This window comes from Phyllobates terribilis, unplaced genomic scaffold (assembly GCF_046119375.1).
Source record: "Phyllobates terribilis strain yellow unplaced genomic scaffold, ASM4611937v1 Scaffold_43__1_contigs__length_10536358, whole genome shotgun sequence".
Taxonomy (NCBI): Eukaryota; Metazoa; Chordata; class Amphibia; order Anura; family Dendrobatidae; genus Phyllobates; species Phyllobates terribilis.
This window is the reverse complement of record NW_027362803.1, coordinates 6,662,091-6,682,096: the sequence shown is the minus strand read 5'-3', so window position 1 is coordinate 6,682,096 and position 20,006 is coordinate 6,662,091.

Sequence of the window (20,006 nt, the reverse complement as noted above, 5' to 3'; positions counted from 1 at the left end):
CGATGATGTCAGTATGGTGGTCATGGCTTTGGTGATGTCATAATGGTCGTCATGGCGACGGTGATGTCATAATGGTCGTGACGGTGATGTCATAATGGTCGTCATGGCGACGGTGATGTCATAATGGTCGTCACGGCGACGGTGATGTCATAATGGTCGTCATGGCGACGATGACGTCATAATGGTCGTCATGGCGACGATGATGTCATACTGGTCGTCATGGCGACGGTGTTGCCATAATGGTCGTCATGGCGACGATGATGTCATAATGGTCGTCATGGCGACGATGATGTCATAATGGTCGTCATGCCGACGATGATGTCATAATAGTCGTCATGGCGAAGATGATGTCATAATGGTCGTCATGACGACAATGATGTCATAATGGTCGTCATGGCGACGATGATGTCATAATGGGCGTCATGCCGACGATGATATTCATAATGGTCGTCACGGCGACGGTGTTGCCATAATGGTCGTCATGGCGACGATGATGTCATAATGGTCGTCATGGCGACGATGATGTCAGTATGGTGGTCATGGCTTTGGTGATGTCATAATGGTCGTCATGGCGACGGTGATGTCATAATGGTCGTCATGGCAATGGTGATGTCAGAATGGTCGTCATGGAGACGGTGTTGCCATAATGGTCGTCATGGCGACGATGATGTCATAATGGTCGTCATGGCGACGATGATGTCATAATGGTCGTCATGGCGACGATGACGTCATAATGGTCGTCATGGCGACGATGATGTCATAATGGTCGTCATGGTGACGATGATGTCATAATGGTCGTCATAGCAATGGTGATGTCAGAATGGTCGTCATGGCGACGATGATGTCAGTATGGTGGTCATGGCTTTGGTGATGTCATAATGGTCGTCATGGCGACGGTGATGTCATAATGGTCGTCATGGCAATGGTGATGTCAGAATGGTCGTCATGGCGACGATGATGTCAGTATGGTGGTCATGGCTTTGGTGATGTCATAATGGTCGTCATGGCGACGATTATGTCATAATGGTCGTCATGGCGACGATGATGTCAATATGGTTGTCATGGCTTTGGTGATGTCATAATGGTCGTCATGGCGGCGGTGATGTCATAATGGTCGTCATGGCGACGATGATGTCATAATGGTTGTCACGGCGACGATGATGTCATAATGGTCGTCATAGCGACGATGACGTCATAATGGTCGTCATGGCGACGATGATGTCATAATGGTCGTCATGGCGACGATGATGTCAATATGGTTGTCATGGCTTTGGTGATGTCATAATGGTCGTCATGGCGACGGTGATGTCATAATGGTCGTCATGGCGACGATGATGTCATAATGGTCGTCACAGCGACGATGATGTCATAATGGTCGTCACGGCGACGGTGATGTCATAATGGTAGTCATGGCGATGATGATGTCATACTGGTCGTCATGGCGACGGTGTTGCCATAATGGTCGTCATGGTGACGATGATGTCATAATGGTCGTCATGGCGACGATGATGTCATAATGGTCGTCATGCCGACGATGATGTCAGTATGGTGGTCATGGCTTTGGTGATGTCATAATGGTCGTCATGGTGACGATGATGTCATACTGGTCGTCATGGCGACGGTGTTGCCATAATGGTCGTCATGGCGACGATGATGTCATAATGGTCGTCATGGCGACGGTGATGTCATAATGGTCGTCATGCCGACGATGATGTCAGTATGGTGGTCATGGCTTTGGTGATGTCATAATGGTCGTCATGGCGACGGTGATGTCATAATGGTCGTCATGGCAATGGTGATGTCAGAATGGTCGTCATGGCGACGATGATGTCAGTATGGTGGTCATGGCTTTGGTGATGTCATAATGGTCGTCATGGCGACGATTATGTCATAATGGTCGTCATGGCGACGATGATGTCAATATGGTTGTCATGGCTTTGGTGATGTCATAATGGTCGTCATGGCGACGGTGATGTCATAATGGTCGTCATGGCGACGATGATGTCATAATGGTCGTCACAGCGACGATGATGTCATAATGGTCGTCACGGCGACGGTGATGTCATAATGGTAGTCATGGCGACGATGATGTCATACTGGTCGTCATGGCGACGGTGTTGCCATAATGGTCGTCATGGTGACGATGATGTCATAATGGTCGTCACAGCGACGATGATGTCATAATGGTCGTCACGGCGACGGTGATGTCATAATGGTAGTCATGGCGACGATGATGTCATACTGGTCGTCATGGCGACGGTGTTGCCATAATGGTCGTCACAGCGACGATGATGTCATAATGGTCGTCACGGCGACGGTGATGTCATAATGGTAGTCATGGCGACGATGATGTCATACTGGTCGTCATGGCGACGGTGTTGCCATAATGGTCGTCATGGTGACGATGATGCCATAATGGTCGTCATGGCGACGATGATGTCATAATGGTCGTCATGGCGACGATGATGTCATAATAGTCGTCATGGCGACGATGATGTCATACTGGTCGTCATGGCGACGGTGTTGCCATAATGGTCGTCATGGCGACGATGATGTCATAATGGTCGTCATGGCGACGGTGATGTCATAATGGTCGTCATGCCGACGATGATGTCAGTATGGTGGTCATGGCTTTGGTGATGTCATAATGGTCGTTATGGCGACGATGATGTCATAATGGTCGTCATAGCGACGTTGATGTCATAATGGTCGTCATGGCGACGATGATGTCAGTATGGTGGTCATGGCTTTGGTGATGTCATAATGGTTGTCATGGCGACGGTGATGTCATAATGGTCGTCATGGCGACGATGATGTCATAATGGTCGTCATGGCGACGATGACGTCATAATGGTCGTCATGGCGACGATGACGTCATAATGGTCGTCATGGCGACGATGATGTCATACTGGTCGTCATGGCGATGGTGTTGCCATAATGGTCGTCATGGCGACGATGATGTCATAATGGTCGTCATGGCGACGATGATGTCAATATGGTTGTCATGGCTTTGGTGATGTCATAATGGTCGTCATGGTGACGGTGATGTCATAATGGTCGTCACGGCGACGATGATGTCATAATGATCGTCACGGCGACGATGATGTCATAATGGTCGTCACGGCGACGGTGATGTCATAATGGTCGTCATGGCGACGATAACGTCATAATGGTCGTCATGGCGACGATGATGTCATAATGGTCGTCATGGCGACGATGATGTGATAATGGTCGTCATGGCGACGATGATGTCATAATGGTCGTCATGGTGACGATGATGTCATAATGGTCGTCATGGCGACGATGACGTCATAATGGTCGTCATTGCAACGATGATGTCATAATGGTCGTCATGGCGACGATGATGTCATACTGGTCGTCATGGCGACGGTGTTGCCATAATGGTCGTCATGGCGACAATGATGTCATAATGGTCGTCATGGCGACGGTGATGTCATAATGGTCGTCATGCCGACGATGATGTCAGTATGGTGGTCATGTCCTTGGTGATGTCATAATGGTCGTCATGGCAACGATGATGTCATAATGGTCGTCATGGCGACGATGATGTCATAATGGTCGTCATGGCGACGATTATGTCAGTATGGTGGTCATGGCTTTGGTGATGTCATAATGGTCGTCATGGCGACGGTGATGTCAAAATCGTCGTCATGGCACTGGTGATGTCAGATTGGTCGTCATGGCGACGATGATGTCATACTGGTCGTCATGGCGACGGTGTTGCCATAATGGTCGTCATGGCGACGATGATGTCATAATGGTCGTCATGGCGACGATGATGTCATAATGGTCGTCATGCCGACGATGATGTCATAATGGTCGTCATGGCGACGGTGATGTTATAATAGTCGTCATGGCGACGATGATGTCATAATGGTCGTCATGCCGACGATGATGTCAATATGGTTTTCATGGCTTTGGTGATGTCATAATGGTCGTCATGGCGACGGTGATGTCATAATGGTCGTCATGGCGACGATGATGTCATAATGGTCGTCACGGCAGCGGTAATGTCATAATGGTCGTCATGGCGACGATGATGTCATACTGTCGTCATGGCGACGGTGTTGCCATAATGGTCATCATGGCGACGATGATGTCATAATGGTCATCATGGCGACGATGACGTCATAATGGTCGTCATGGCGACGATGACGTCATAATGGTCGTCATGGCGACGATAATGTCATACTGGTCGTCATGGCGACGGTGTTGCCATAATGGTCGTCATGGCGACGATGATGTCATAATGGTCGTCATGCCGACGATGACGTCATAATGGTCGTCATGGCGACGATGATGTCATAATGGTCGTCATGGCGACGATGATGTCATAATGGTCGTTATGGCGACGATGATGTCAGTATGGTGGTCATGGCTTTGGTGATGTCATAATGGTCGTCATGGCGACGGTGATGTCATAATGGTCGTCAAGGCAATAGTGATGTCAGAATGGTCGTCATGGCGACGATGATGTCAGTATGGTGGTCATGGCTTTGGTGATGTCATAATGGTCGTCATGGCGACGATTATGTCATAATGGTCGTCATGGCGACGATGATGTCAATATGGTTATGTCATAATGGTCGTCATGGCGACGGTGATGTCATAATGGTCGTCTTGGCGACGATGATGTCATAATGGTCGTCACGGCGACGATGATGTCATAATGGTCGTCATGGCGACGATGATGTCATACTGGTCGTCATGGCGACGGTGTTGCCATAATGGTCGTCATGGCGACGATGATGTCACAATGGTCGTCATGCCGACGATGATGTCATAATGGTCGTCATGGCGACGGTGTTGCCATAATGGTCGTCATGGCGACGATGATGTCATAATGGTCGTCATGGCGACGATGATGTTATAATGGTCGTCATGGCGACGATGATGTCAGTATGGTGGTCATGGCTTTGGTGATGTCATAATGGTCGTCATGGCGACGGTGATGTCATAATGGTCGTCATGGCAATGGTGATGTCAGAATGGTGGTCATGGCTTTCGTGATGTCATAATGGTCGTCATGGCGACGATGATGTCAATATGGTTGTCATGGCTTTGGTGATGTCATAATGGTCGTCATGGCGACGATGATGTCATAATGGTCGTCATGGCGACGATGACGTCATAATGGTCCTCATGGCGACGATGATGTCATAATGTTCGTCATGGCGACGATGATGTCATACTGGTCGTCATGGCGACGGTGTTGCCATAATGGTTGTCATGGCGACGATGATGTCATAATGGTCGTCATGGCGACGGTGATGTCATAATGGTCGTCATGCCGACGATGATGTCAGTATGGTGGTCATGGCTTTGGTGATGTCATAATGGTCGTCATGGCAACGATGATGTCATAATGGTCGTCATGGCGACGATGATGTCATAATGGTCATCATGGCGACGATGATGTCAGTATGGTGGTCATGGCTTTGGTGATGTCATAATGGTCGTCATGGCGACGGTGATGTCATAATGGTCGTGACGGTGATGTCATAATGGTCGTCATGGCGACGGTGATGTCATAATGGTCGTCACGGCGACGGTGATGTCATAATGGTCGTCATGGCGACGATGACGTCATAATGGTCGTCATGGCGACGATGATGTCATACTGGTCGTCATGGCGACGGTGTTGCCATAATGGTCGTCATGGCGACGATGATGTCATAATGGTCGTCATGGCGACGATGATGTCATAATGGTCGTCATGCCGACGATGATGTCATAATAGTCGTCATGGCGAAGATGATGTCATAATGGTCGTCATGACGACAATGATGTCATAATGGTCGTCATGGCGACGATGATGTCATAATGGTCGTCATGCCGACGATGATGTCATAATGGTCGTCACGGCGACGGTGTTGCCATAATGGTCGTCATGGCGACGATGATGTCATAATGGTCGTCATGGCGACGATGATGTCAGTATGGTGGTCATGGCTTTGGTGATGTCATAATGGTCGTCATGGCGACGGTGATGTCATAATGGTCGTCATGGCAATGGTGATGTCAGAATGGTCGTCATGGCGACGGTGTTGCCATAATGGTCGTCATGGCGACGATGATGTCATAATGGTCGTCATGGCGACGATGATGTCATAATGGTCGTCATGGCGACGATGACGTCATAATGGTCGTCATGGCGACGATGATGTCATAATGGTCGTCATGGTGACGATGATGTCATAATGGTCGTCATAGCAATGGTGATGTCAGAATGGTCGTCATGGCGACGATGATGTCAGTATGGTGGTCATGGCTTTGGTGATGTCATAATGGTCGTCATGGCGACGGTGATGTCATAATGGTCGTCATGGCAATGGTGATGTCAGAATGGTCGTCATGGCGACGATGATGTCAGTATGGTGGTCATGGCTTTGGTGATGTCATAATGGTCGTCATGGCGACGATTATGTCATAATGGTCGTCATGGCGACGATGATGTCAATATGGTTGTCATGGCTTTGGTGATGTCATAATGGTCGTCATGGCGGCGGTGATGTCATAATGGTCGTCATGGCGACGATGATGTCATAATGGTCGTCACGGCGACGATGATGTCATAATGGTCGTCATAGCGACGATGACGTCATAATGGTCGTCATGGCGACGATGATGTCATAATGGTCGTCATGGCGACGATGATGTCAATATGGTTGTCATGGCTTTGGTGATGTCATAATGGTCGTCATGGCGACGGTGATGTCATAATGGTCGTCATGGCGACGATGATGTCATAATGGTCGTCACAGCGACGATGATGTCATAATGGTCGTCACGGCGACGGTGATGTCATAATGGTAGTCATGGCGATGATGATGTCATACTGGTCGTCATGGCGACGGTGTTGCCATAATGGTCGTCATGGTGACGATGATGTCATAATGGTCGTCATGGCGACGATGATGTCATAATGGTCGTCATGCCGACGATGATGTCAGTATGGTGGTCATGGCTTTGGTGATGTCATAATGGTCGTCATGGTGACGATGATGTCATACTGGTCATCATGGCGACGGTGTTGCCATAATGGTCGTCATGGCGACGATGATGTCATAATGGTCGTCATGGCGACGGTGATGTCATAATGGTCGTCATGCCGACGATGATGTCAGTATGGTGGTCATGGCTTTGGTGATGTCATAATGGTCGTCATGGCGACGGTGATGTCATAATGGTCGTCATGGCAATGGTGATGTCAGAATGGTCGTCATGGCGACGATGATGTCAGTATGGTGGTCATGGCTTTGGTGATGTCATAATGGTCGTCATGGCGACGATTATGTCATAATGGTCGTCATGGCGACGATGATGTCAATATGGTTGTCATGGCTTTGGTGATGTCATAATGGTCGTCATGGCGACGGTGATGTCATAATGGTCGTCATGGCGACGATGATGTCATAATGGTCGTCACAGCGACGATGATGTCATAATGGTCGTCACGGCGACGGTGATGTCATAATGGTAGTCATGGCGACGATGATGTCATACTGGTCGTCATGGCGACGGTGTTGCCATAATGGTCGTCATGGTGACGATGATGTCATAATGGTCGTCACAGCGACGATGATGTCATAATGGTCGTCACGGCGACGGTGATGTCATAATGGTAGTCATGGCGACGATGATGTCATACTGGTCGTCATGGCGACGGTGTTGCCATAATGGTCGTCACAGCGACGATGATGTCATAATGGTCGTCACGGCGACGGTGATGTCATAATGGTAGTCATGGCGACGATGATGTCATACTGGTCGTCATGGCGACGGTGTTGCCATAATGGTCGTCATGGTGACGATGATGCCATAATGGTCGTCATGGCGACGATGATGTCATAATGGTCGTCATGGCGACGATGATGTCATAATAGTCGTCATGGCGACGATGATGTCATACTGGTCGTCATGGCGACGGTGTTGCCATAATGGTCGTCATGGCGACGATGATGTCATAATGGTCGTCATGGCGACGGTGATGTCATAATGGTCGTCATGCCGACGATGATGTCAGTATGGTGGTCATGGCTTTGGTGATGTCATAATGGTCGTTATGGCGACGATGATGTCATAATGGTCGTCATAGCGACGTTGATGTCATAATGGTCGTCATGGCGACGATGATGTCAGTATGGTGGTCATGGCTTTGGTGATGTCATAATGGTTGTCATGGCGACGGTGATGTCATAATGGTCGTCATGGCGACGATGATGTCATAATGGTCGTCATGGCGACGATGACGTCATAATGGTCGTCATGGCGACGATGACGTCATAATGGTCGTCATGGCGACGATGATGTCATACTGGTCGTCATGGCGACGGTGTTGCCATAATGGTCGTCATGGCGACGATGATGTCATAATGGTCGTCATGGCGACGATGATGTCAATATGGTTGTCATGGCTTTGGTGATGTCATAATGGTCGTCATGGTGACGGTGATGTCATAATGGTCGTCACGGCGACGATGATGTCATAATGATCGTCACGGCGACGATGATGTCATAATGGTCGTCACGGCGACGGTGATGTCATAATGGTCGTCATGGCGACGATAACGTCATAATGGTCGTCATGGCGACGATGATGTGATAATGGTCGTCATGGCGACGATGATGTGATAATGGTCGTCATGGCGACGATGATGTCATAATGGTCGTCATGGTGACGATGATGTCATAATGGTCGTCATGGCGACGATGACGTCATAATGGTCGTCATTGCAACGATGATGTCATAATGGTCGTCATGGCGACGATGATGTCATACTGGTCGTCATGGCGACGGTGTTGCCATAATGGTCGTCATGGCGACAATGATGTCATAATGGTCGTCATGGCGACGGTGATGTCATAATGGTCGTCATGCCGACGATGATGTCAGTATGGTGGTCATGTCCTTGGTGATGTCATAATGGTCATCATGGCAACGATGATGTCATAATGGTCGTCATGGCGACGATGATGTCATAATGGTCGTCATGGCGACGATTATGTCAGTATGGTGGTCATGGCTTTGGTGATGTCATAATGGTCGTCATGGCGACGGTGATGTCAAAATCGTCGTCATGGCAATGGTGATGTCAGAATGGTCGTCATGGCGACGATGATGTCATACTGGTCGTCATGGCGACGGTGTTGCCATAATGGTCGTCATGGCGACGATGATGTCATAATGGTCGTCATGGCGACGATGATGTCATAATGGTCGTCATGCCGACGATGATGTCATAATGGTCGTCATGGCGACGGTGATGTTATAATAGTCGTCATGGCGACGATGATGTCATAATGGTCGTCATGCCGACGATGATGTCAATATGGTTTTCATGGCTTTGGTGATGTCATAATGGTCGTCATGGCGACGGTGATGTCATAATGGTCGTCATGGCGACGATGATGTCATAATGGTCGTCATGGCAGCGGTAATGTCATAATGGTCGTCATGGCGACGATGATGTCATACTGTCGTCATGGCGACGGTGTTGCCATAATGGTCATCATGGCGACGATGATGTCATAATGGTCATCATGGCGACGATGACGTCATAATGGTCGTCATGGCGACGATGACGTCATAATGGTCGTCATGGCGACGATAATGTCATACTGGTCGTCATGGCGACGGTGTTGCCATAATGGTCGTCATGGCGACGATGATGTCATAATGGTCGTCATGCCGACGATGATGTCATAATGGTCGTCATGGCGACGATGATGTCATAATGGTCGTCATGGCGACGATGATGTCAGTATGGTGGTCATGGCTTTGGTGATGTCATAATGGTCGTCATGGCTTTGGTGATGTCATAATGGTCGTCATGGCGACGATGATGTCATAATGGTCGTCACGGCGACGATGATGGCATAATGGTCGTCATAGCGACGATGATGTCATAATGGTCGTCATGGCGACGATGACATCATAATGGTCGTCATGGCGACGATGATGTCATAATGGTCGTCATGGCGACGATGATGTCATACTGGTCGTCATGGCGACGGTGTTGCCATAATGGTCGTCATGGCGACGATGATGTCATAATGGTCGTCATGGCGACGGTGATGTCATAATGGTCGTCATGCCGACGATGATGTCATAATGGTCGTCATGGCGACGATGATGTGAGTATGGTGGTCATGGCTTTGGTGATGTCATAATGGTCGTCATGGCGACGGTGATGTCAAAATGGTCGTCATGGCAATGGTGATGTCAGAATGGTCGTCATGGCGACGATGATGTCATACTGGTCGTCATGGCGACGATGATGTCATAATGGTCGTCATGGCTACGATGATGTCATAATGGTCGTCATGGCGACGATGATGTTATAATAGTCGTCATGGCGACAATGATGTCTTAATGGTCGTCATGCCAACGATGATGTCAATATGGTTGTCATGGCTTTGGTGATGTCATAATGGTCGTCATGGCGACGGTGATGTCATAATGGTCGTCATGGCGACGATGATGTCATAATGGTCGTCACGGCGACGATGATGTCATAATGGTCGTCACGGCGGCGGTAATGTCATAATGGTCGTCATGGCGACGATGATGTCATACTGTCGTCATGGCGACGGTGTTGCCATAATGGTCGTCATGGCGACGAAGATGTCATAATGGTCATCATGGCGACGATGACGTCATAATGGTCGTCATGGTGACGATGACGTCATAATGGTCGTCATGGCGACGATGACGTCATAATGGTCGTCATGGCGACGATAATGTCATACTGGTCGTCATGGCGACGGTGTTGCCATAATGGTCGTCATGGCGACGATGATGTCATAATGGTCGTCATGCCGACGATGATGTCATAATGGTCGTCATGGCGACGATGATGTCATAATGGTCGTCATGGCGACGATGATGTCAGTATGGTGGTCATGGCTTTGGTGATGTCATAATGGTCGTCATGGCGACGGTGATGTCAGAATGGTCGTCATGGCAATGGTGATGTCAGAATGGTCGTCATGGCGACGATGATGTCATACTGTCGTCATGGCGACGGTGTTGCCATAATGGTCGTCATGGCGACGATGATGTCATAATGGTCATCATGGCGACGATGACGTCATAATGGTCGTCATGGCGACGATGACGTCATAATGGTCGTTATAGCGACGATAATGTCATACTGGTCGTCATGGCGACGGTGTTGCCATAATGGTCGTCATGGCGACGATGATGTCATAATGGTCGTCATGCCGACGATGATGTCATAATGGTCGTCATGGCGACGATGATCTCAGTATGGTGGTCATGGCTTTGGTGATGTCATAATGGTCGTCATGGCGACGGTGATGTCATAATGGTCGTCATGGCAATGGTGATGTCATAATGGTCGTCATGCCGACGATGATGTCATAATGGTCGTCATGGCGACGATGATGTGAGTATGGTGGTCATGGCTTTGGTGATGTCATAATGGTCGTCATGGCGACGGTGATGTCAAAATGGTCGTCATGGCAATGGTGATGTCAGAATGGTCGTCATGGCGACGATGATGTCATACTGGTCGTCATGGCGACGATGATGTCATAATGGTCGTCATGGCTACGATGATGTCATAATGGTCGTCATGGCGACGATGATGTTATAATAGTCGTCATGGCGACAATGATGTCTTAATGGTCGTCATGCCAACGATGATGTCAATATGGTTGTCATGGCTTTGGTGATGTCATAATGGTCGTCATGGCGACGGTGATGTCATAATGGTCGTCATGGCGACGATGATGTCATAATGGTCGTCACGGCGACGATGATGTCATAATGGTCGTCACGGCGGCGGTAATGTCATAATGGTCGTCATGGCGACGATGATGTCATACTGTCGTCATGGCGACGGTGTTGCCATAATGGTCGTCATGGCGACGAAGATGTCATAATGGTCATCATGGCGACGATGACGTCATAATGGTCGTCATGGTGACGATGACGTCATAATGGTCGTCATGGCGACGATGACGTCATAATGGTCGTCATGGCGACGATAATGTCATACTGGTCGTCATGGCGACGGTGTTGCCATAATGGTCGTCATGGCGACGATGATGTCATAATGGTCGTCATGCCGACGATGATGTCATAATGGTCGGCATGGCGACGATGATGTCATAATGGTCGTCATGGCGACGATGATGTCAGTATGGTGGTCATGGCTTTGGTGATGTCATAATGGTCGTCATGGCGACGGTGATGTCAGAATGGTCGTCATGGCAATGGTGATGTCAGAATGGTCGTCATGGCGACGATGATGTCATACTGTCGTCATGGCGACGGTGTTGCCATAATGGTCGTCATGGCGACGATGATGTCATAATGGTCATCATGGCGACGATGACGTCATAATGGTCGTCATGGCGACGATGACGTCATAATGGTCGTTATAGCGACGATAATGTCATACTGGTCGTCATGGCGACGGTGTTGCCATAATGGTCGTCATGGCGACGATGATGTCATAATGGTCGTCATGCCGACGATGATGTCATAATGGTCGTCATGGCGACGATGATCTCAGTATGGTGGTCATGGCTTTGGTGATGTCATAATGGTCGTCATGGCGACGGTGATGTCATAATGGTCGTCATGGCAATGGTGATGTCAGAATGGTCGTCATGGCGACGATGATGTCAGTATGGTGGTCATGGTTTTGGTGATGTCTTAATGGTCGTCATGGTGACGATGATGTCATAATGGTCGTCATGGCGACGATGATATCAATATGGTTGTCATGGCTTTGGTGATGTCATAATGATCGTCATGGCGACGGTGATGTCATAATGGTCGTCATGGCGACGATGATGTCATAATGGTCGTCACGGCGACGATGATGTCATAATGGTCGTCATAGCGACGCTGACGTCATAATGGTCGTCATGGCGACGATGATGTCATAATGGTCGTCATGGCGACGATGATGTCATTATGGTCGTCATGGCGACGGTGTTGCCATAATGGTCGTCATGGCGACGATGATGTCATTATGGTCGTCATGCCGACGATGATGTCACAATGGTCGTCATGGCGACGATGATGTCAGTATGGTGGTCATGGCTTTGGTGATGTCATAATGGTCGTCATGGCGACGGTGATGTCAAAATGGTCGTCATGGCAATGGTGATGTCAGAATGGTCGTCATGGCGACGATGATGTCAGAATGGTCGTCATGGCGACGGTGTTGCCATAATGGTCGTCATGGCGACGATGATGTCATAATGGTCATCATGGCAATGGTGATGTCAGAATGGTCGTCATGGCGACGGTGATGTCATAATGGTCGTCATGGCGACGGTGATGTCATAATGGTCGTCATGGCGACGATGATGTCATAATGGTCGTCATGGCTACGATGATGTCATAATGGTCGTCATGGCGACGATGATGTCATAATGGTCGTCATGGCGACGATGATGTCATAATGGTCGTCATGGCGACGGTGATGTTATAATAGTCGTCATGGCGACGATGATGTCATAATGGTCGTCATGCCAACGATGATGTCAATATGGTTGTCATGGCTTTGGTGATGTCATAATGGTCGTCATGGCGACGATGTTGTCATAATGGTCATCACGGCGACGATGATGTCATAATGGTCGTCACGGCGGCGGTAATGTCATAATGGACGTCACGGCGACGATGATGTCATACTGTCGTCATGGCGACGGAGTTGCCATAATGGTCGTCATGGCGACGATGATGTCATAATGGTCATCATGGCGACGATGACGTCATAATGGTCGTCATGGCGACGATGACGTCATAATGGTCGTCATGGCGACGATGACGTCATAATGGTCGTCATGGCGCCGATGACGTCATAATGGTCGTCATGGCGACGATAATGTCATACTGGTCGTCATGGCGACGGTGTTGCCATAATGGTCGTCATGGCGATGATGATGTCATAATGTTCGTCATGCCGACGATGATGTCATAATGGTCGTCATGGCGACGATGATGTCATAATGGTCGTCATGGCGACGATGATGTCAGTATGGTGGTCATGGCTTTGGTGATGTCAGAATGGTCGTCATGGCGACGGTGATGTCATAATGGTCGTCATGGCAATGGTGATGTCAGAATGGTCGTCATGGCGACGATGATGTCAGTATGGTGGTCATGGCTTTGGTGATGTAATAATGGTCGTCATGGCGACGATGATGTCATAATGGTCGTCATGGTGACGATGATGTCAATATGGTTGTCATGGCTTTGGTGATGTCATAATGGTCGTCATGGCGACGATGATGTCATACTGGTCGTCATGGCGGCGGTGTTGCCATAATGGTCGTCATGGCGACGATGATGTCATAATGTTCGTCATGGCGACGATGATGTCATAATGGTCATCATGGCGACGATGACGTCATAATGGTCGTCATGGCGACAATGACGTCATTATGGTCGTCATGGCGACGATGATGTCATAATGGTCGTCATGGCGACGATGATGTCATAATGGTCGTCATGGCGACGATGATGTCATAATGGTCGTCATGGCGACGATGATGTCATAATGGTCGTCATGGCGACGATGATGTCAGTATGGTGGTCATGGCTTTGGTGATGTCATAATGGTCGTCATGGCGACGGTGATGTCATAATGGTCGTCATGGCAATGGTGATGTCAGAATGGTCGTCATGGCGACGATGATGTCAGTATGGTGGTCATGGCTTTGGTGATGTCATAATGGTCGTCATGGCGACGATGATGTCAATATGGTTGTCATGGCTTTGGTGATGTCATAATGGTCGTCATGGCGATGTTGATGTCATAATGGTCGTCACGGCGACGATGATGTCATAATGGTCGTCACGGCGACGGTGATGTCATAATGGTCGTCATGGTGACGATGATGTCATACTGGTCGTCATGGCGACGGTGTTGCCATAATGGTCGTCATGGCGACGATGATGTCATAATGGTCGTCATGGCGACAATGATGTCATAATGGTCGTCATGGCGACGATGACGTCATAATGGTCGTCATGGCGACGATGATATCATAATGGTCGTCATGGCGACGATGATATCATAATGGTCATCATGGCGACGGTGATGTCATAATGGTTGCCATGGCAACAATATTGTCATAATGGTCGTCATGGCGATGATGATGTCATTATGGTCATCATGGCAACGATGATGTCATCATGGTCGTCATGGCAACGATGAAGTCATATTCGTCGTCACGGCAATAGTGATGTCATAATGCTCATCATGGCGAAGGTGATGTCATAATAATTGTCATGGCAACAAAGTTGTCATAATGGTCGTCATGACGACGGTGATGTCATAATGGTCGTCATGGCGACGGTGATGTCATAATGGTCATCATGGCAACGATGAGGTCATAATGTTCGTCATGGCGACGGTGATGTAATATTGGTCGTCATGGCGACGATGATGTCATAATGGTCGTCATGGCGACGATGATGTCATAATGGTCGTCATGGCGACGATGACGTCATAATGATCGTCATGGCGACGATGACGTCATAATGATCGTCATGTCGACGGTGATGTCATAATGGTCGTCATGGCGACGGTGATGTCATAATAGTCGTCATGGCGACGTTGATGTCATAATTGTCGTCATGCCGACGATGATGTCATAATGGTCGTCATGGCGACGGTGTTACCATAATGGTCGTCATGGCGACGATGATGTCATAATGGTCGTCATGGCGACAATGATGTCATAATGGTCGTCATGGCGACGATGATGTCAGAATGGTCGTCATGGCGACGATTATGTCAGTATGGTAGTCATGGCTTTGGTGATGTCATAATGGTCGTCATGGCGACGATGATGTCATAATGGTCGTCATGGCGACGATGATGTCAATATGGTTGTCATGGTTTTGGTGATATCATAATGGTCGTCATGGCGACGGTGATGTCATAATGGTCGTCATGGCGACGATGATGTCATAATGGTCGTCACGGCGACGATGACGTCATAATGGTCGTCATGGCGACGATGATGTCAGTATTGTGGTCATGGCTTTGGTGATGTCATAATGGTCGTCATGGCGACGGTGATGTCATAATGGTCGTCATGGCAATGGTGATGTCAGAATGGTCGTCATGGCGACGATGATGTCAGTATGGTGGTCATGGCTTTGGTGATGTCATAATGGTCGTCATGGCGACGATGATGTCAATATGGTTGTCATGGCTTTGGTGATGTCATAATGGTTGTCATGGCTTTGGTGATGTCATAATGGTCGTCATGGCGGCGGTGATGTCATAATGGTCGTCATGGCGACGATGATGTCATAATGGTCGTCACGGCGACGATGATGTCATAATGGTCGTCACGGCGGCGGTAATGTCATAATGGACGTCACGGCGACGATGATGTCATACTGTCGTCATGGCGACGGAGTTGCCATAATGGTCGTCATGGCGACGATGATGTCATAATGGTCATCATGGCGACGATGACGTCATAATGGTCGTCATGGCGACGATGACGTCATAATGGTCGTCATGGCGACGATGACGTCATAATGGTCGTCATGGCGCCGATGACGTCATAATGGTCGTCATGGCGACGATAATGTCATACTGGTCGTCATGGCGACGGTGTTGCCATAATGGTCGTCATGGCGATGATGATGTCATAATGTTCGTCATGCCGACGATGATGTCATAATGGTCGTCATGGCGACGATGATGTCATAATGGTCGTCATGGCGACGATGATGTCAGTATGGTGGTCATGGCTTTGGTGATGTCAGAATGGTCGTCATGGCGACGGTGATGTCATAATGGTCGTCATGGCAATGGTGATGTCAGAATGGTCGTCATGGCGACGATGATGTCAGTATGGTGGTCATGGCTTTGGTGATGTAATAATGGTCGTCATGGCGACGATGATGTCATAATGGTCGTCATGGTGACGATGATGTCAATATGGTTGTCATGGCTTTGGTGATGTCATAATGGTCGTCATGGCGACGATGATGTCATACTGGTCGTCATGGCGGCGGTGTTGCCATAATGGTCGTCATGGCGACGATGATGTCATAATGTTCGTCATGGCGACGATGATGTCATAATGGTCATCATGGCGACGATGACGTCATAATGGTCGTCATGGCGACAATGACGTCATTATGGTCGTCATGGCGACGATGATGTCATAATGGTCGTCATGGCGACGATGATGTCATAATGGTCGTCATGGCGACGATGATGTCATAATGGTCGTCATGGCGACGATGATGTCATAATGGTCGTCATGGCGACGATGATGTCAGTATGGTGGTCATGGCTTTGGTGATGTCATAATGGTCGTCATGGCGACGGTGATGTCATAATGGTCGTCATGGCAATGGTGATGTCAGAATGGTCGTCATGGCGACGATGATGTCAGTATGGTGGTCATGGCTTTGGTGATGTCATAATGGTCGTCATGGCGACGATGATGTCAATATGGTTGTCATGGCTTTGGTGATGTCATAATGGTCGTCATGGCGATGTTGATGTCATAATGGTCGTCACGGCGACGATGATGTCATAATGGTCGTCACGGCGACGGTGATGTCATAATGGTCGTCATGGTGACGATGATGTCATACTGGTCGTCATGGCGACGGTGTTGCCATAATGGTCGTCATGGCGACGATGATGTCATAATGGTCGTCATGGCGACAATGATGTCATAATGGTCGTCATGGCGACGATGACGTCATAATGGTCGTCATGGCGACGATGATATCATAATGGTCGTCATGGCGACGATGATATCATAATGGTCATCATGGCGACGGTGATGTCATAATGGTTGCCATGGCAACAATATTGTCATAATGGTCGTCATGGCGATGATGATGTCATTATGGTCATCATGGCAACGATGATGTCATCATGGTCGTCATGGCAACGATGAAGTCATATTCGTCGTCACGGCAATAGTGATGTCATAATGCTCATCATGGCGAAGGTGATGTCATAATAATTGTCATGGCAACAAAGTTGTCATAATGGTCGTCATGACGACGGTGATGTCATAATGGTCGTCATGGCGACGGTGATGTCATAATGGTCATCATGGCAACGATGAGGTCATAATGTTCGTCATGGCGACGGTGATGTAATATTGGTCGTCATGGCGACGATGATGTCATAATGGTCGTCATGGCGACGATGATGTCATAATGGTCGTCATGGCGACGATGACGTCATAATGATCGTCATGGCGACGATGACGTCATAATGATCGTCATGTCGACGGTGATGTCATAATGGTCGTCATGGCGACGGTGATGTCATAATAGTCGTCATGGCGACGTTGATGTCATAATTGTCGTCATGCCGACGATGATGTCATAATGGTCGTCATGGCGACGGTGTTACCATAATGGTCGTCATGGCGACGATGATGTCATAATGGTCGTCATGGCGACAATGATGTCATAATGGTCGTCATGGCGACGATGATGTCAGAATGGTCGTCATGGCGACGATTATGTCAGTATGGTAGTCATGGCTTTGGTGATGTCATAATGGTCGTCATGGCGACGATGATGTCATAATGGTCGTCATGGCGACGATGATGTCAATATGGTTGTCATGGTTTTGGTGATATCATAATGGTCGTCATGGCGACGGTGATGTCATAATGGTCGTCATGGCGACGATGATGTCATAATGGTCGTCACGGCGACGATGACGTCATAATGGTCGTCATGGCGACGATGATGTCAGTATTGTGGTCATGGCTTTGGTGATGTCATAATGGTCGTCATGGCGACGGTGATGTCATAATGGTCGTCATGGCAATGGTGATGTCAGAATGGTCGTCATGGCGACGATGATGTCAGTATGGTGGTCATGGCTTTGGTGATGTCATAATGGTCGTCATGGCGACGATGATGTCAATATGGTTGTCATGGCTTTGGTGATGTCATAATGGTTGTCATGGCTTTGGTGATGTCATAATGGTCGTCATGGCGGCGGTGATGTCATAATGGTCGTCATGGCGACGATGATGTCATAATGGTCGTCACGGCGACGATGATGTCATAATGGTCGTCATAGCGACGATGACGTCATAATGGTCGTCATGGCGACGATGATGTCATAATGGTCGTCATGGTGACGATGATGTCAATATGGTTGTCATGGCTTTGGTGATGTCATAATGGTCGTCATGGCGACGGTGATGTCATAATGGTCGTCATGGCGACGATGATGTCATAATGGTCGTCACAGCGACGATGATGTCATAATGGTCGTCACGGCGACGGTGATGTCATAATGGTAGTCATGGCGACAATGATGTCATACTGGTCGTCATGGCGACGGTGTTGCCATAATGGTCGTCATGGTGACGATGATGTCATAATGGTCGTCATGGCGACGATGATGTCATAATGGTCGTCATGGCGACGATGATGTCATAATGGTCGTCATGCCGACGATGATGTCAGTTTGGTGGTCATGGCTTTGGTGATGTCATAATGGTCGTCATGGCGACGATGATGTCATACTGGTCGTCATGGCGACGGTGTTGCCATAATGGTCGTCATGGCGACGATGATGTCATAATGGTCGTCATGGCGACGGTGATGTCATAATGGTCGTCATGCCGACGATGATGTCAGTATGGTGGTCATGGCTTTGGTGATGTCATAATGGTCGTCATGGCGACGGTGATGTCATAATGGTCGTCATGGCAATGGTGATGTCAGAATGGTCGTCATGGCGTCGATGATGTCAGTATGGTGGTCATGGCTTTGGTGATGTCATAATGGTCATCATGGTGACGATTATGTCATAATGGTCGTCATGGCGACGATGATGTCAATATGGTTGTCATGGCGACGGTGATGTCATAATGGTCGTCATGGCGACGGTGATGTCATAATGGTCGTCATGGCGACGATGATGTCATAATGGTCGTCACAGCGACGATGATGTCATAATGGTCGTCACGGCGAC